This window comes from Danio rerio, chromosome 4 (genome assembly GCF_052040795.2).
Source record: "Danio rerio strain M-AB ecotype USA chromosome 4, GRCz13ab, whole genome shotgun sequence".
Lineage (NCBI taxonomy): Eukaryota > Metazoa > Chordata > Actinopteri > Cypriniformes > Danionidae > Danio > Danio rerio.
Window position 1 is genome coordinate 65,236,747 of NC_141024.2, and position 20,754 is coordinate 65,257,500.

Genomic DNA, 20,754 nt, shown 5'->3' on the forward strand with positions numbered 1-20,754 from the left:
AACCACACTGATTCCGGAGCCTCTGAAAGTCCGTGAATGTAATTCACTGAATGTAATGTGATACAGCGATGGAAAGCTGAGATTTTCTTCTTTATGCCAATCTTTGAATTGTATGGATCGGATCAGCGGATCAAAAGTTATTAAACATTTAAGAGCAATACATATTTTTAGCCGCGGGCGGCTGTCTCGGTCTTTAAGGGTTAATCTCATTTACAAGCACAATAGCATATTTAAGGCTGCTGTGTGGGCTATTTCTGTCCGTTCGCATCCCGTCCCTTTGTGCCCCCTGGCGGCTCATTCACAAACTGCAGTCATACACTAAAAACAAAGCGGCTCCTATTTCAAACGGCGGCGGTATATGACGCGGGGGTAATAGTCACTTTGAACTCTCACCTACTGTATTTGTAAGCCTTGGTGATTTTCTTATAATTTATCTGTCACTACTTGTGTATGTTGAACACTTAACACTCCCCACACAGACTCTCTTCCATACCCCTCACTGCACACCATTAATAGATAGCATGCACTGCACTTTAACCAATCCATACATGAAACAATACTGCCTACAACCATGTGGACACCTATTCATTGTACATATCGCTGTCGACTTTACATTGTCGTTGTATTTTGCACTGTCTGTATTTTGCACTGTCGTTGTATTTGCACTCTTTGTATTTTGTACTGTCTGAAGCCAGCACTTAAGCTTTTCACTCATCATAGCACACATGCTGCTGATGATGTGACAATAAAAGTGATTTGATTTGATTTGTTAACAATACAAGTTAATTATAACTCCTAAAATTGTATTATAGTTCCTAAAAATTTGGGTCACGACTTGATGACCATGTAAAAATGCAGTGGAGGACTGAGCTCTCTTCCAGAAGAACAAGGCAAGGTCATGTTCATCTTTGATGGACTGGATGAATATCGCAACGATTCTGAACCTGAAGCCAAGGCCTGGGGCCTCATGTATCAATGCTGTGTACGCACAAAAACTTTGCGTACGCCAGGTTTCACGCTCACACAGCAAATTTTAGATAGTAGATTTAACTACCTTAGAGTTAAAATTAACACTCCCTCAGAGTTTATATGGGAACCACTATAAGTGTTAAAAATAACACTTTTGAAAGTGTTAACATTGTCAACACCAAGAGAGTGTTAATTAGCAAACTCTTATTGTGTAAAATATCTGTTAAATTTCCGAAAAAATACCAGCAGCTGTGGTTGCCAGAATCTTTCTGTGAAAAACATGGAAGTTTTATATAACTGTATAAATTTACAAAAAATAACCATATTTCATGAACTAACACAATGTTCAGTTTACAAAATTATAGCTTAGTGCACAAAAATGTAAAGTCTTTAGATGCAATAATGTTTTCATGTGTGATTGCTAGTTAGCAAACAGATTTTGACAGCATTAGTAACTACACAGTTACCTTTAAACAAAAGAAGATGCAGCATAACATCAAATACTCTCAGTTCATCTTGGACTTGAACAGAGACATATTATCCTCCACAATGGTGACACAAAAACCGTTTTGCTGTTTTTCTTTTTTTTTTTCATTTTTAGATTTTACGTAAAAATACCAGCAGCTGTGGTTGCCAGTAATCTGCTGTTTTTCACATTCATAAATTCAGTTTACAGAATATTTCTGTTAAAAGTTCATTCAACAGTCTGTATTTTTTATCGATCTCACACTGCAAATTTTAGATTTGGTAGATTTAACTACCTTAGAGTTAAAATTAACACTCCCTCAGTGTTTATATGGGAACCACTATAAGTGTTAAAATAACATTTTTGAAAGTGTTAAAATTTTTAACACCCAGAGTGTTAATTAGCAAACTCTTATTGTGTAAAATATCTGTTAAATGTATGTCAAAATACTGGCAGCAGTGGTTGCCAGTAATCTGCTGTTTTCAACATTTTACATTCATAAATTCAGTTTCCAGAATATTTCTGTTAAAAACAAATCCCATAGTCTGTATTTTTCATTCGAACACACGTAAGCCTTAAATTCCAGAGCAAAATCCTCACTAGTGTCCTCACTACAGAGGGCTGAACACTCAGACAGTGATGAAGTTAATGAGACAATTATGTGTCTAATTAAAGGAGGATTGAGAATTATTGATGAACAACTGTTAACAAGCAGAATCACTGAAGGACAGAAAAACACAAGCCAAAACCAAAGATGAAATCAACTGAGAAAAAAAAACTCTAAATAAAATAATAATCAATAAAAATAAAACAAATTACACAATAAAAATTTTTATTTTTCAACATCTTTAAAAAAAACTCATCAAATTAAACAACTTATCATGGAGCTTCACCTATTACTGACCTTTGACTTTATTTCTGTCATGTGAACAAAAGCTCTTAATGAAATTTCTGTTGTTCATTTGAAGTCACCATGATGGAGGACAGAGTCTGCTTTAGTCAGGCTCTTTAACTTCTTACTATAAATGTCTTTAATTTTGGCTGCTATAGATAGTGTTAATTACGCTATTTAAACATATAGCATGGAAAGCTGAAAGAAAATTTAAGATTCAGTCTGAAGAGATTATTAATGGTATTATAGCCTTCCTTTTCTGCTTGTTTTCTAATTCAGTATCATATTAGTTATGTGTGAGAAATAAAAAATATACATAAATGAAACCACTGAAGCTCCAATAAAATAAAATTAAACCACCATTTAAAATGAGAATGTTTGATCTATGGCAGAACTCAAAAACACCCAGACATCAATAATTAGTCTTTGAATCTCAATGATGGTGACAAACAAAAAAATAAAAATCAAGTAAAAAAAAACACTACTGAAATATCACCTCCCAAAAACAACACAAAATACAGGAAAATAAAGAGGTTGTAAGAACATAAAGCTGCATAATTTATTCATGCTGCAATGCATGCTGGGAGCTTTGTACTATGCTGGCACCCAGCATGCATTACGGCATGAACTATGCAGCTTTTTTTTTTTTTTTTAGCAACCACGGTTGAGGTTCATGTCCTGATTCTTGATGCCTGTGTATCATAAAGAGCAAGCTGGAGCTTGAATGTTTATTGAATGACACTCTAATTATTAATTGCATCCTAATTGTTTGTTGAAGTTTCTATGAAGAATAGCCGACTGCCAGCATTATTGTCCCATGCAGCTTTAATACAACTTTATTTGCATAGTTTTATGAATCAACTTAATAAACACCTGAAATTAAATCTATAACAATTAAGCATAAACAGTAGAGTTTCTCTAGACCTTTCTTGCTATAGCTAATGAGTTTTAGAAATACAGCTATAACAGTCAGAGAAACATTAGGATACAAAATTAAAGCTTCAAGAGCTCAAATAAGCAACCTCTGATCTCTCTGATGGTGAGGTCAAATGAAATATTTTTAATAAAAAAATATAAACCTCTGTTCATTGTCAAATATTCTTACAGAAATGAAGTCAAACTGTACTCAGTGAAGCTGCTTATGCTATTATTTAATGGAGTTGTTTAATCCTCTGTTTTAATTCAGTTGGTTTGGTGTGAGGCTGTGTCTGTAGTTTTATTTCTTCCTTCAATTTCTTATTCCTTCAGTGATTGTGCTTGTTAATAGCAGGTGTTCAACAGCAGGTGTCTGAATTCACTTATTTGTGGTCATTCGCTCTGTCTAGTGGACTAAACTAATTGACTAATTTAAGGGCCAGGTGAATGAGGGTGTGGCGAGATTTCAGACACTCTGATTAGTTTCTCAAACACAAGGGTTTTCTACAAAGGTAGATACATGTTACTCTGTATGACAAGGCAAATCAGCTTCTAACGCCGAGAGGGTTATTTTACCTTTATCTAACTCTAGAATTTTAACACTTTACTCTGAATTACCACAACACTTGAAATTTAACACCAATGAATTTGCTGTGTAGTCAGGGTTCAAATTAAATCAGATGTAGATCTGCCCAGAAAGAAAAACACTAGATGCTGAAATAGGTATAAAACTCTTTCAAAAAGTGTAAAAATAGGAGCATTAATAGAAACATTTACTGTAATATACAATCTGTCCTAGACATTTTTATTTAAATTTAAAGGATTAATAAATTATAAGATAAATTATATGATAATTGCACAACTGCAGATTTCAAAACTCAGACTCTTAACCAAACATCTCCATTAACATCTATTAAAGTCAAGTGAAGATGCTGGTAGCTTAGAAGAAGAGAAACAAGGATGACCAAAGATCAAGATCAACATTTGATGCTTTTTATGTTTGCATATTGAATTTGTTTGCATATTGCTTTTATGGTACCTATATATAATATCACTTCAGTATATTCTACATGATTGTGAAAACTAGCAGCTAGGACTGAACCAACTGAATACTTATGCTTAAAACATTGTTGTCTTTGATGTGTTAAGAGAAAAAAACAGAGTACAGTCTTTTACTTCCTTCAAATCAAAAGAGAGGGGAGATGTTTGGCTGGACTTCTGTCAAAGTACAGTGGCATAATCTAGTCAATTGATAACAGCTATGTGGCTTATATCAGTCACTAGATAGAGGTAATTAAGAGAACTGGATTATGAAATTGCACTTTGGGTTAAAAGACAATAATATTAAGACTAAAGTCTTAAGAGGAGGGATTGAAGAAGGCAAGGTTTGGGTTGTGGTCGGCGCAGACCTTTACAGTACACTAAAGTTTACCGTGAGATGGGGTTTTAAGCTTATGGTTGGTGTGGATGTTGCTAAAACACGACAGGTTACTTTGAGGATGGGTTGTTGTAGGTGTAGACATCAGTACAACACAATAGTTTGGACTTCATGTCATGTAGGAGACATTAAATAGATCAATGATAACTGCAGAATGTCTTTCTGCTGTTGTGGCAATGAATGGACACTCAACAATTGAAAAGATTCTTTCCATGCCTTAGAAGCGTGACTTGATCAGTACTTATCTACACAGCATGCTGGCATCAAAGATCCTATTTCTCTTATATCATATCCCTAGTCTTCCACACTTTAGGAAACGTAAACATTCAGGACGTGCCATTAGCACAGCCTGCACTAAAAGAAGGCTGAAGATAACGGATGGCAACACAGAGTGCGACACCAATGTCACCTTGAAAAACCTGCCGTGACCCGGATTTGAACCGGGGTTGCTGCGGCCACAACGCAGAGTACTAACCACTATACGATTTTTTTTTTTATATCAAAAATTAAAAACAGTTACATTCAGGTAATAATACATTTACATTATATAAAGCCATTTGAACATATGTATTCCCGTTTAAAAAGTCTTTTTTCAAATACATCAATCTTGTCATTCATGTTACAGTAATAGAAAAGAGTATTAAGCAGTTCAGACATTTTTCTTTGAAACAATTTACACACAGACAATTTGCCATTCTTTTGTTTAACAATATTCCTTCTATTCCATATTACATTTCTTGCAACTGTTAAAATGAAGTTTATGAACCTTGTGTTTTTACCTTCTGTTTTACAACCAAATAAAAATAATGTTTCCCATTCCTCATCAACAACCTCATTTTCAATCCCCATTTCATTTAACATTTCTTTAATTTTTCCAATAAAACATTTTAACTCTTTGCATTTAAAAAAACAAATGTAATATACCTTCATCTTCTTCATTACAAACTTTACATCTTGCATCATTTGCCAAACCTATTTTACACAATCTCATTTCACTTAATAAACAGTTTTGTCTTAAAATGTAATCAAAATTTTCTAAAACGGGACTTTTCCACCAAGCTCTTAAATTTTGCCATATTTCCTTCTTTTCAATATTGGGGTATAACCTTTTCCAGTACTCTTCTGCTTTTGGTGTAACAAAAACATCTTTACGTAAACAAGAATAAAACATTTTCAGTATACCATCTTTAAAAGCATATTGATTTTCTTTAAAGTTTATCACCCTTCCTTCATCTCTGTGCATTTCCAATTTATTTTCTAAAATTTCTTTCCATTCTTTTGGTATATTTTTTTTCAAGTTTTTAAACTGATTTTCAATTACTCTTTTAGTTTTGTTTTCATAGTTTTCTATTATTGCATCTTTTATTACGTGCGCCTGTACATAACCAGGTATCACTTCATATAAAATATCTTTAATTTGCTTTATTCCTGCATTAAACCATTTCTTATAAAAAATAGTATTATTCCCTACTTTAATGTATTCATTTAAAAACAGCGGTTGCTTTAAAATCTCGTCTTTACTAAATGAACAATCAATATGCTTTCTAAAATCTCCCCATGCTTTAATAACCTCTTTATAGAATTCTGGAACTTTATTCATCATACTCTCTTTGGGCTTCATCCATAATATACAATCTTGTATTTCCCCACATTTATTTAAAAAATATCTCTTCACATCTTTCCATACATGTTTTTCTTCTTTCCAATATTTATTTACAGTTTTAATTCTTATGCTTTTCATTCTGATTAGAGGATCAATTAAACCTAAGCCTCCTTCTTCAACTTTACCAATTATGGTGTCATAAGCTATTTTGGAAGGTTTTCCTTCCCATAAGAAATCTAAAACAATAGCTTTTATCTTTTTATACACACTCATTGGCAAACTCACTGTACCTAAAACATACCACATTTTTGATAAAAATAAGGAATTTAAAACTAAAACTTTCCCCTTCAAAAACAAACTTCTTAATTTCCAGAAATGTAATCTTTTCTCCATTCCCTTTAAAACTTCCTCCCACATTAAATTCCTTGTTTCATTTTCATTTTCACCAACCCTTATACCTAAAATTTTCATATCAACTTTCTCCTCTTTAAATTTTATTTTTTCTGGTAAAACATTTATTTTTCCCATTCTCATGTATTTACTTTTTTCCTTATTAATTTTTGCTCCTGTTCCTTTACAATATCTGTTTAAAATTTCCTCTGCTTTTTCAATACTTTTAATATCTTTTACTATTAAAGTGGTATCATCAGCATACTGAAATATTTTGTGTTCTAAGTCTGTTCCTTTTATACATAATCCTCGTATTTGCGTTTCATTATCAATTGCTAATCCCAATGTTTCAGATACAAGTGTGTATAATAGTGCTGACATTGGACATCCTTGTCTTATTGATCTTGTTATTTTAAAATCTTTAGTTAAAAAACCATTTACTTTTATACAGCTTGTTATATCTGCATATAAACATTTTATCCATTGTAAGTATCTTTCTCCAAAACCAAATCTCTCCATTACATCCATCATATATTTGTGTTCCACTCTATCAAAAGCTTTTTCTAAATCGACACTAATTATATATCCTGTTTCTTTTTCCTCTCTCATATATCATATTATATCTCTTATATTGTTTATGACATCAGTTATGTCTCTTTTTAAAACTGCATATGCTTGATTTGTTTTGATTATGTTCGGTACAACTACTTTCAATCTATTAGCTTAAACCTTTGCTAAAATTTTATAGTCCGTGTTCAGCATGCTTAAGGGTCGATAATTTTTTAAGTCTCCTTTGTCTCCATTTCTTTTATAAATCATTTTCACCATTCCTTTCTTCATACTATTAGTTAACTCTCCTTTTTCATAAATATCACTGTATATTTCATTTAAAATAGGAATTAAAACATTTTTAAAAACTTTATAAAACTCAACTGGTAGTCCATCTATTCCTGGACTTTTCCCATTTCTCGACTGATCAATAGCTGTTTCTATTTCTAAATCTGTTATCTCACTCTCACACATTTCCTTGTCTTCTTTATTTAATTTTGCTGTTATTTTTTCTAATAAAAAATTTTCATCATTTAAATTAACTCCATTTTCTGTAAATAATTCCTTATAAAATCGTCTAGTTTCATTTAAAATTCCCTCTTTGTCTTCTACAGTTTTCCCATCTTGTGTTTTTATACATTTTATTATAGCTGCTCTCTGTCTTGTTTTTTCTAATTCATAAAAGTATTTTGTACTTCTTTCTCCTTCTACAATGTCTTTAGCTCTGCTTCTAATAATTACTCCTTTACACTTTTCTTCTTCAATTTTCTTCAGCTTTTCCTGTAATTCTATTATTTTGTCAACATTTATCCCATTTACTTTACTCATTTCTTCATTCCATTCTTTTCTAATTTTATTTTCTTTGAATTTTTTGGCCTTTTGTATTTTTTCTGATATATTTATTGAGTATTCTTTTATTCTATTTTTCAGATTATCCCACCATAAACCTGTTTCTGTTTCAAACATTTCATCATTCACACTATTAATTATTATATTTTCTATATCCATTTTATAACTTTCTATTTTTAACAGCTCAGTGTTGAGTATCCACACTCCTGGTCCTTTTTCAATCTCATTAAAATTCATTGTTATCCATAAAAAATCATGATCACTCTCACTATAGGTTTTATATAAAATTGTGTTAACATATTGTACTTCTTTTTTCTTACATAAAAACAAGTCAATTCTACTTTGCTTTAAAATCCTATTTGCAATTTCTCTTCTTGAATACTCTCTTTTCATACCATTTCGCTCTCTCCATACATCTACCAAATCACATTTTCTCATCAAATTTTGTAGTTCATTCCTCCCTCTGTCTGTTCTAAAATTCATTGAGTCATCTATATCTATTCTTTGCATGGCAATATTAAAATCTCCTAAAATATATATGTTTTCATTCTTTTCTATTAGCTTATCTATTTCCTTATAAAAGTCATATTTGTCCTTTTCCTCATTTGGTGCATGTATGTTGCATACTCTAAAACTTTTCCCACCACACAGAACTTTTACAATTATTATTCTTCCATTAGTGTCTTTATAGTCTAATTCTACTTTCTCAAAAATCCCTCTTTTTATTAAAATTGCTACTCCTCTATTCTTTTCTATATTTCCATTACTAAATATTTCACCATTCCATAATTTTCTCATTTCATTTTTAATCTCATTTTCCCACTTTGTCTCTTGTAAACATAATATATCACACTTTTTTGTCAAACACGTTAATCTTTCAAACTTTTCACATTTGGACAATCCTCTTACATTCAATGATACCACACATACATTACTCATTAGTATAATTATTGGATAAACCAATAACCACCATTCATTCTGAGTCACTTTCACTTAAACAAATGTTTCTTGCATCTCCTTTTTCAAATTTCTTCCTTTCCATTCTTTCTTTAATCTCTTCTCTTCTTATTTTCTGCCGTTGTAGGACCATTTCAATGTTTAAGCCATTTTTAGATCTTGATTTTAAATCTTTTATCTTTTTTCCTTTTTCTTTTTTTTCCAGTCCATAATTCCCCCTTTCAAAATCCATTGCTCTTACCTCATTTATTGCTCTTATTTCATTGTCCTCAGTCCTTGTTTTCTCCTGTCTCTCTTCATTGTTCAGTTCTATAGTGTCCTCATCATCTTGTTCCTCAGCAAATTGTCTATTATTTGGTTCTCCTTCTTCCTTGTTTGCTCCTTCTCCCAGTTCCATTCCTTTATCCTCTTGCTCATTTCTGTTCTCTTCTGTATTGTTTTCCTCTTCTGTTTTGTCCTCCTTCCTTTCTGTTGCCGTATTTTCAAGTGATTCTTTTATTTCCATCTTTTCAATTTCCTCCTCTTTTTCACAGTTACATCTTGTCGATGCCCTCTCGCAGCCCTGGCACTGCGGAACTTCGCAGTCCCGCACATAATGCCCCTGCTCAAGACATCTCCTGCATGTGAAATTTGGGCAGTCTTTCTTCTCATGCTCTGTACTGGAGCAGAGTCTGCACATTTTCAGTTGATTGTCATGTATCACTCTGAAATATTGCATCCCTTCTTCCGTTATGAAGCCAACATTGTATGGTAAAGATTTCACTTCTTTGGGAAATTTTACCCTGACAAAGTGTGTTCCATCTGCCACCATTGTTCCCAGATGATATTTTCTTCTTATTGGAAGTATCGGAGTTACTCCCCAATTGCTTAGTTTCTGTTGTATCTCATCATCGTGTATATAACTTGGCAAGTTCAGAAATGATACCATTTTTTCTGTTGCACACAGCTTTTTCATCTCACATTCTTCTCCATTAATCATCAGTCCGTTTAACAATATCTCGCATTCTTTTTCACTTTCCATTGTCAGTTCAAATTCATTGTTGTTTTTTCTTCTCAGTCCAAGTAGTTTGCCAATCCCTACTTTGTCTTCTACTGCTTTAATTATGTTGTTTATAGTTGCGTTTTCAATGTCTCTTACCATCATTGTTAGTGTGGCTTTTCTTCTTGTACTCTCTTTGATACCTTGCTTGCTTCTTTAGTTTGTTCAGCATCTGTTGTTTTTGACTTAAAGCATTCCTTTGTCCTTCAATATTCTTTTCACTTTCAATACTTGCATTTGATTGTTGATCCCCTTTCTTTTCTTGACCACCTCCTTTTCCTTCTTTTTTCTTTGAAACAACTGTTGCCCATGTCTCCTTGCTGTTTTCTCCGGCATCTTCATTTCGAGTCCTTTCAAACGTGTTTGTAGCATTTCCTTGCTCCCCGTTCCTTTGTTCATTTGTGTCCAGTCCATTCTCTTTCTCTGTTGTGTCCATTTTGTTGTTTTCTAACCCCAAAACAGTGTTACTGTTTGGGGTTAGTAAAAATAATCTTTAACTGAAAAAACAATCAAAGTAAACTTTGTAATACAAAAACTAAAAATAAAAAACAAAACTGCCAAAATGGAAGAGCCTCTCTCTTCCTTCTGCCACCTCACACTTCCTGCAGTGCAACAACTCTAACTCACACTAGAGGGCGTGTCCAGGGCCTCAACTTCCGAGTTCAGATGAGATCAGGCATTTCCAGGGTGGTATGGCCGTAAGCGAAAGAGGCCGTCAAGAGTTGGCCATTTAAAACAGGCGCAGCACCAGGGAACGAGCGCAGCTCAGCTGGCATCAACACAGCACCGACAGAAACAATGCCCTTGAAGGCGAGAAAAAAATAATGGCAGCGAAGCTGTGACACAGGGAAGTCTATCAGCTGCCAAATGAAGGACTTTCGAAAAGCTTACAGCACCTGGTATTCCCAGGCGGTCTCCCATCCAAGTACTACCCAGGCCCGACCCTGCTTTACTTCCGAGTTCAGATGAGATCGGGCATTTCTTTTTTTTTTTTTTTTTTATGAGATCAGGCATTTCTTTTTTTCTTTTTTTTTTTTTTTTTCTTTATTTTATATCAAAAATTAAAAACAGTTACATTCAGGTAATAATACATTTACATTATATAAAGCCATTTGAACATATGTATTCCCATTTAAAAAGTCTTTTTCAAATACATCAATCTTGTCATTCATGTTACAGTAATAGAAAAGAGTATTAAGCAGTTCAGACATTTTTCTTTGAAACAATTTACACACAGACAATTTGCCATTCTTTTGTTTAACAATATTCCTTCTATTCCATATTACATTTCTTGCAACTGTTAAAATGAAGTTTATGAACCTTGTGTTTTTACCTTCTGTTTTACAACCAAATAAAAATAATGTTTCCCATTCCTCATCAACAACCTCATTTTCAATCCCCATTTCATTTAACATTTCTTTAATTTTTCCAATAAAACATTTTAACTCTTTGCATTTAAAAAACAAATGTAATATACCTTCATCTTCTTCATTACAAACTTTACATCTTGCATCATTTGCCAAACCTATTTTACACAATCTCATTTCACTTAATAAACAGTTTTGTCTTAAAATGTAATCAAAATTCTCTAAAACGGGACTTTTCCACCAAGCTCTTAAATTTTGCCATATTTCCTTCTTTTCAATATTGGGGTATAACCTTTTCCAGTACTCTTCTGCTTTGGGTGTAACAAAAACATCTTTACATAAACAAGAATAAAACATTTTCAGTATACCATCTTTAAAAGCATATTGATTTTCTTTAAAGTTTATCACCCTTCCTTCATCTCTGTGCATTTCCAATTTATTTTCTAAAATTTCTTTCCATTCTTTTGGTATATTTTTTTTCAAGTTGTTAAACTGATTTTCAATTACTCTTTTAGTTTCGTTTTCATAGTTTTCTATTATTGCATCTTTTATTACGTGCGCCTGTACATAACCAGGTATCACTTCATATAAAATATCTTTAATTTGCTTTATTCCTGCATTAAACCATTTCTTATAAAAAATAGTATTATTCCCTTCTTTAATGTATTCATTTAAAAACAGCGGTTGCTTTAAAATCTCTTCTTTACTAAATGAACAATCAATATGCTTTCTAAAATCTCCCCATGCTTTGATAACCTCTTTATAGAATTCTGGAACTTTAATCATTATATTCTCTTTGGGCTTCATCCATAATATATATTCTTGTATTTCCCCACATTTATTTAAAAAATATCTCATCACATCTTTCCATACATGTTTTTCTTCTTTCCAATATTTATTTACAGTTTTAATTCTTATGCTTTTCATTCTGATTAGAGGATCAATTAAACCTAAGCCTCCTTCTTCTACTTTACCAATTATTGTGTCATAAGCTATTTTGGAAGGTTTTCCATCCCATAAGAAATCTAAAACAATAGCTTTTATCTTTTTATACACACTCATTGGCAAACTCACTGTACCTAAAACATACCACATTTTTGATAAAAATAAGGAATTTAAAACTAAAACTTTCCCCTTTAAAAACAAACCTCTTAATTTCCAGAAATGTAATCTTTTCTCCATTCCCTTTAAAACTTCCTCCCACATTAAATTCCTTGTTTCATTTTCATTTTCACCAACCCTTATACCTAAAATTTTCATATCAACTTTCTCCTCTTTAAATTTAATTTTTTCTGGTAAAACATTTATTTTTCCCATTCTCATGTATTTAGTTTTTTCCTTATTAATTTTTGCTCCTGTTCCTTTACAATATCTGTTTAAAATTTCCTCTACTTTTTCAATACTTTTAATATCTTTTACTATTAAAGTAGTATCATCAGCATACTGAAATATTTTGTGTTCCAAGTCTGTTCCTTTTATACATAATCCTCGTATTTGCGTTTCATTATCAATTGCTAATCCCAATGTTTCAGATACAAGTGTGTATAATAGTGCTGACATTGGACATCCTTGTCTTATTGATCTTGTTATTTTAAAATCTTTAGTTAAAAAACCATTTACTTTTATACAGCTTGTTATATCTGCATATAAACATTTTATCCATTGTAAGTATCTTTCTCCAAAACCAAATCTCTCCATTACATCCATCATATATTTGTGTTCCACTCTATCAAAAGCTTTTTCTAAATCGACACTAATTATATATCCTGTTTCTTTTTCCTCTCTCATATATCATATTATATCTCTTATATTGTTTATGACATCAGTTATGTCTCTTTTTAAAACTGCATATGCTTGATTTGTTTTGATTATGTTCGGTACAACTACTTTCAATCTATTAGCTAAAACCTTTGCTAAAATTTTATAGTCCGTGTTCAGCATGCTTAAGGGTCGATAATTTTTTAAGTCTCCTTTGTCTCCATTTCTTTTATAAATCATTTTCACCATTCCTTTCTTCATACTATTAGTTAACTCCCCTTTTTCATAAATATCCCTGTATATTTCATTTAAAATAGGAATTAAAACATTTTTAAAAACTTTATAAAACTCAACTGGTAGTCCATCTATTCCTGGACTTTTCCCATTTCTCGACTGATCAATAGCTGTTTCTATTTCTAAATCTGTTATCTTACTCTCATACATTTCCTTGTCCTCTTTATTTAATTTTGCTGTTATTTTTTCTAATAAAAAATGTTCATCATTTAAATTAACTCCATTTTCTGTAAATAATTCCTTATAAAATCGTCTAGTTTCCTTTAAAATTCCCTCTTTGTCTTCTAGTTTTCCCATCTTGTGTTTTTATACATTTTATTATAGCTGCTCTCTGTCTTGTTTTTTCTAATTCATAAAAGTATTTTGTACTTCTTTCTCCTTCTACAATGTCTTTAGCTCTGCTTCTAATAATTACTCCTTTACACTTTTCTTCTTCAATTTTCTTCAGCTTTTCCTGTAATTCAATTATTTTGTCAACATTTATCCCATTTACTTTACTCATTTCTTCATTCCATTCTTTTCTAATTTTATTTTCTTTAAATTTTTTGGCCTTTTGTATTTTTTCTGATATATTTATTGAGTATTCTTTTATTCTATTTTTCAGATTATCCCACCATAAACCTGTTTCTGTTTCAAACATTTCATCATTTACACTATTAATTATTATATTTTCTATATCCATTTTATAACTTTCTATTTTTAACAGCTCAGTGTTGAGTATCCACACTCCTGGTCCTTTTTCAATCTCATTAAAATTCATCGTTATCCATAAAAAATCATGATCACTCTCACTATAGGTTTTATATAAAATTGTGTTAACATATTGTACTTCTTTTTTCTTACATAAAAACAAGTCAATTCTACTTTGCTTTAAAATCCTATTTGCAATTTCTCTTCTTAACTACTCTCTTTTCATACCAATTCGCTCTCTCCATACGTCTACCAAATCACATTTTCTCATTAAATTTTGTAGTTCATTCCTCCCTCTGTCTGTTCTAAAATTCATTGAGTCATCTATATCTATTCTTTGCATGGCAATATTAAAATCTCCTAAAACAAATATGTTTTCATTCTTTTCTATTAGTTTATCTATTTCCTTATAAAAGTTATATTTGTCCTTTTCCTCATTTGGTGCATGTATGTTGCATACTCTAAAACTTTTCCCACCATACAGAACTTTTACAATTATTATTCTTCCATTAGTGTCTTTATAGTCTAATTCTACTTTCTCAAAAATCCCTCTTTTTATTAAAATTGCTACTCCTCTATTCTTTTCTATATTTCCATTACTAAATATTTCACCATTCCATAATTTTCTCATTTCATTTTTAATCTCATTTTCCCACTTTGTCTCTTGTAAACATAATATATCACACTTTTTTGTCAAACACGTTAATCTTTCAAACTTTTCACATTTGGACAATCCTCTTACATTCAATGATACCACACATACATTACTCATTAGTATAATTATTGGATAAACCAATAACCACCACTCATTCTGAGTCACTGTCACTTAAACAAATGTTTCTTGCATCTCCTTTTTCAAATTTCTTCCTTTCCATTCTTTCTTTAATCTCTTCTCTTCTTATTTTTTGCCGTTGTAGAACCATTTCAATGTTTAGGCCACTTTTAGATCTTGATTTTAAATCTTTTATCTTTTTTCCTTTTTCTTTTTTTTCCAGTCCATAATTCCCCCTTTCAAAATCCATTCCTCTTACCTCATTTATTGCTCTTATTTCATTGTCCTCAGTCCTTGTTTTCTCCTGTCTCTCTTCATTGTTCAGTTCTATAGTGTCCTCATCATCTTGTTCCTCAGCAAATTGTCTATTATTTGGTTCTCCTTCTTCCTTGTTTGCTCCTTCTCCCAGTTCTATTTCTTTATCCTCTTCCTCATTTCTGTCCTCTTCTGTATTGTTTTCTTCTCCTGTTTTGTCCTCCTTCCTTTCTGTTGCAGTATTTTCAAGTGACGCTTGTGTTTCCATCCTTTCAACTTCCTCCTCTTTGTTGCAGTTACATCTTGTTGATGCCCTCTCGCAGCCCTGGCACTGCGGAACTTCGCAGTCCCGCACATAATGCCCCTGCTGAAGACATCTCCTGCACGTGAAATTTGGGCAGTCTTTCTTTTCATGCTCTGCACTTGAGCAAAGTCTGCACATTTTCAGTTGATTGTCATGTATCACTCTGAAATACTGCATCCCTTCTTCCGTCATGAAGCCAACATTGTATGGTAAAGATTTAACTTCTTTGGGAAACTTTACCTTCACAAATCGTGTTCCGTCTGCAACCATTGTTCCCGGATGATATTTCCTTCTTATTGGCAGTATAGGAGTTACTCCCCAATTACTCAGTTTCTGTTGTATCTCCTCATCCTGTATATAACTGGGCAAGTTCAGGAAAGATACCATTTTTTCTGTTGCACACAGCTTTTTCACTTCACATTCTTCTCCATTAATCATCAGTCCGTTAATCAATATCTCGCATTCTTTTTCACTTTCCATTGTCAGTTCAAATTCATTGTTGTTTTTCCTTCTCAGTCCAATTAATTTGCCAATCCCCACTTTGTCTTCAACTGCTTTGATTATGTTGTTTATAGTTGAGTTTTCAACATCCTTTATCATCATTGTCAGTGTGGCTTCCTTCTTATATTCTCTTTGATATCTTGCTTGCTTCTTTAGTTTGTTCAGCATTTGTTGTTTTTGACTTAAAGCATTCATTTGTCCTTCAGTATTCTTTTCACTTTCAATACTTGCAATTGATTGTAGATTACCTTTCTTTTCTTGACCACCTCCTTTCCCTTCTTTTTTCTTTGAGACAACTGTTGCCCATGTCTCATTGCTGTTTTCTCCGGCATCTTCATTTCGTGTCCTTTCAAGCATGTTTGTAGCATTTCCTTGTTCTCTATTCCTTTTTCCATTTGTGTCCTGTCCATTCTCTTTCTCCGTAGTGTCCATTTTGTTGTTTTCTAACCCCAAAACAGTGTTACTGTTTGGGGTTAGTTAAAAATAATCTTTAACTGAAAAAACAATTAAAGTAAACTTTGTAATGCAAAAACTAAAAATAAAAAACAAAACTGCCAAAATGGAAGAGCCTCTCTCTTCCTTCTGCCACCTCACACTTCCTGCAGTGCAACAACTCTAACTCACACTAGAGGGCGTGTCCAGGGTGGTATGGCCGTAAGCGAAAGAGGCTGCCAAGAGTTGGCTATTTAAAACAGGCGCAGCACCAGGGACCGAGCGCAGCTCAGCTGGCATCGACACACCACCGACAGAAACAATGCCCTTGAAGGCGAGAAAAAATAATGGCAGCGAAGCTGTGACACGGGGAAGTCTATCAGCTGCCAAATGAAGGACTTCGAAAAGCTTACAGCACCTGGTATTCCCAGGCGGTCTCCCATCCAAGTACTAACCAGGCCCGACCCTGCTTTACTTCCGAGTTCAGATGAGATCGGGCATTTCCAGGGTGGTATGGCCGTAAGCGAAAGAGGCCGCCAAGAGTTGGCTATTTAAAACAGGCGCAGCACCAGGGACCGAGCGCAGCTCAGCTGGCATCGACACACCACCGACAGAAACAATGCCCTTGAAGGCGAGAAAAAATAATGGCAGCGAAGCTGTGACACGGGGAAGTCTATCAGCTGCCAAATGAAGGACTTCGAAAAGCTTACAGCACCTGGTATTCCCAGGCGGTCTCCCATCCAAGTACTAACCAGGCCCGACCCTGCTTTACTTCCGAGTTCAGATGAGATCGGGCATTTCCTTTTTTTTTTTTTTTTTTTTTTTTTTTTTTTTTTTTATTGAAAAAACTTAAAAATGAAATACATCATATGTAAACATTTCATAAATCATATACAAGGAACAATCTGTACATTATACATTGCTACCAAATCATCATAAACATGACATTTCACATTCACTTATATCTAGCATATCAGTCATCTTATTTTTTCAAATCAACTTAAAAATTAAGCATCAATCCCTTTTTGTGGTCTACCGTTATAAGCTCGCTTTCATGAATAAAAGCTTCCTCAAAAACATCTTTTCTTAGATATTTCCACATTAAATACACATTCTTTCTAACTACACTTTTAAACATGTCATTCACGTCTATTATTTTTGCTTCAAAATATGCCATATTCCTCCTTGCCCATATTGCATACCTTGCATGACTCAGAAAAAAATTACATAAATTTACATTTTTTTCTTTGCAATTTGTATTTTCTCCAAATAAGAACAGTTGTTTCCATTCATTTCCTTGTGCATTTTTCCCCCAATTGTCTTTTATCAGTTGTTTCAGTTTTTCATGAAAAAATCCCAGCTCCTTACATTCAAAGAAAATGTGCATCAGGGTCTCTGGATCAGACTTACATACATCACACTCCCTGTTTACATTTCTGTTTATTTGATGAATCACAACCTTTGTGTATATTCTATTATGCCGTAACTTAAAATCTAAATTTTCACAGTCTAAGCTGTTATATTTCACATTTAAATTTTTCCAAATTGTTTTAACATTTAAATTTGGAAACAATTTTGGCCACACATTTTCAGATGCAGGCAGTTTGATTTCCTTTTCCACAAATATTCCATATATAGTTTTTGTTATTACATCAGATAAACATATCTTTTTACCATTTTTGACAATAAACATTTCTGGCATTCCCCAATTTCCTGGTTTGGCACTTTCTCTCTCAATCATTTCCACCCATCTCTTTGGTAAGCTAACTCTGATGTTTTCACATACAGAGTCTACTTGTGATTTTTTAATTTCATCATCCCACTCCACCACAGAGTCATAAATAGCTCTGTTTGGTAAAAAACCTTTGACAAATTCATATACCATGTCTTTTACTTGTCTTATTCCAGCTTTCATATACAGTCTATTATAAAACATCCTCCCTCTTATCTGTATCTTTGGATTTAGAAATACTGGCTGCTTATGTATTTGATTTATATTTTCACACTCATATCCCACTTCCTTTACAAATTCAGACCAAGCACTGCATACTTCTTGATAAAATACAGGTATGTTTTCATACATTGGTTTCTTTAAAGACATGAAAACCCCTTCTTCTCCACATCCACTACTTTTACTCAAATATTCTCTCATAAAACCTTTCCACCCAAATTCCTCATTACCATATAGAAGTTTTTTCATTATTTTCACTCTTAATGCTTTCTTTTTAATATTAAGATCAATCAGCTTTAAACCTCCTTCTGTGTAGTCTGCTATTAATGTTTTGTTGGATATTTTGACTCCTTTCCCTCCCCATATGAAATTATTCAGAACCTCTTTTATCTCATTTAAAACCCACACCGGTAAGTCAACTGCACCTAAAATATAGTTACATTTAGTTAGAAGCAATGAATTCACAACTGTGATTTTGCCCTTTAGTCTTAATTCTCTTAATTTCCAGCATCCTAAAACTTTTTTAATTTTATTTAATATACCCGTCCATGTGGCATTTGTTGCTTCTTTTGTATTTACTCCTATATTAACTCCAAGAATCACTGTTTGTTCTTTTGCAACTTTGAAAGGTATATCACACCCACTTAACCCCACCCCACCTATACTCATTATTTCAGACTTTTCTATATTGATTTTAGCTCCTGATGCTTTCCCATATACTTCTTGATGCTTCATTATTCGTTTTATACTTCTCATGTCCCTTACCGTGAACGTTGTATCATCTGCGTACTGATGAATTAAACTCACACCACCATATGGTATTTGAATTCCTCTTATTTCCTTATCTTGCTTTACTAGTGTTGCCAGCGATTCTATAGATATTGAGTATAGCATCGCTGACAACGGACATCCCTGCCTCACTGATCTTTCCAACGGAAAGGTGTTTGTTAAAACTCCATTCACTTTTACACAACTTTTTGCATTTTTATACAACAGCTTTATCCAATTTAAAATCTTCTCTCCAAACCCATATCTTCTCATTGCTTGTTCCATGAAATTGTGTTCTACCCTGTCAAATGCTTTATTTAGGTCAATGCATAGCATTAATCCTCCTTCTCCATCTTTGTCCATGCTGCTCACAACATCTCTAATTGTGCATATTGTGTCAGTGATGTCCCTCCCTGGTATGCCATAAGCTTGATTAGGTGATATTATGCTTCGCACTACTCTTTTTATTCTATTAGCTAAAATTTTTGTTAGAATCTTATAATCTGTGTTTAAAAGACTTAAAGGTCTATAATTTTCCAAATTTAGCGGACTGCCTTTATTCTTGTAAAGTATGGTGATTACTCCCAAACCTGTTGATTCTGGTATCTCTCTTCTTTCTTCCATATGTTTAAATAATTTCATCAGTATCGGTGCTAATATCTCTTCAAAAGTTTTATAAAACTCATGCGTTAACCCATCTGACCCTGGACTTTTATTCACTTTTGTTTCTTTTATTGCTTGTTTTATTTCTTCTATGTTTATATCTCTTTCACATGTTTCCCTTTCTTCATCACTTAACTTAACGTTTACAGTATTTAAAACTTTGTCCACATATTCCTGTTTTGTATTCTCTTTCTTAAAAAGTCTTTCATAAAATAATTGTACTGTTTCCAATATTTTTACATAATCTGTTATCTTTTCACCATTTTCATTTTTTAGTTCTGTAATGTAATTTTTCCTCTGCTTTCCCTTTTCCAAATTTAGAAAGTATTTTGTACACCTCTCCCCTTCAAGTGCATACTTTGCCCTGCTTCTCACTTTTGCACCTTCACATTTTTCTGTTTCATACATCTCCAATACCCCTTTTATCCTCAGAAAGTTTTCTTTTGTGTACTCAGGGTTGTTTTCTATTTTCTCTGCTTCTTTCTCTAAATTATTTCTCATGCTTTCCATCTCCATTTTTTTCTTAAAGTTCCTCTGTTTTGAATATCGTATACTTCTTATTTTTATTTTCTGTTTCAAATCCTCCCACCACTCGCATACATTATTTTCAAATAATGGATTTTCCATTTCATACATTATACATCTTTCAATGCTCTTCCTATATGCCTCTTCTTTTAATAAACTTGCATTCAGGCACCACATCCCCCACCCCTTGATTCTAAATTTAAACTCATCTTTACCATCATAGCAGCATGATCTCCTATTTCAATAAACTTATAACTTACATTTTTCACATACTGCAATATTTCCCTTTTTACTAAACATAAGTCTATACGACTTTGTTTTAAAACCCCTAATACTATTTGCCTTCTTGAGAATTCCCTCTTGAATGGGTTTTCCTCCCTCCAGGCATCCACCATGTTCTCACTTTG

At 32.8% G+C, this 20,754-nt stretch overlaps 1 non-coding gene across 1 annotated transcript; it reads right to left on the bottom strand.

Annotated features, from left to right (window-relative positions):
* Positions 1-16,846: 16,846 nt before the first annotated feature.
* On the bottom strand, positions 16,847-16,965 carry LOC137494356 (5S ribosomal RNA). Its single transcript, XR_015487679.1, has one exon. It is a non-coding gene; the product is annotated as a 5S ribosomal RNA (ribosomal RNA).
* Positions 16,966-20,754: the final 3,789 nt, after the last annotated feature.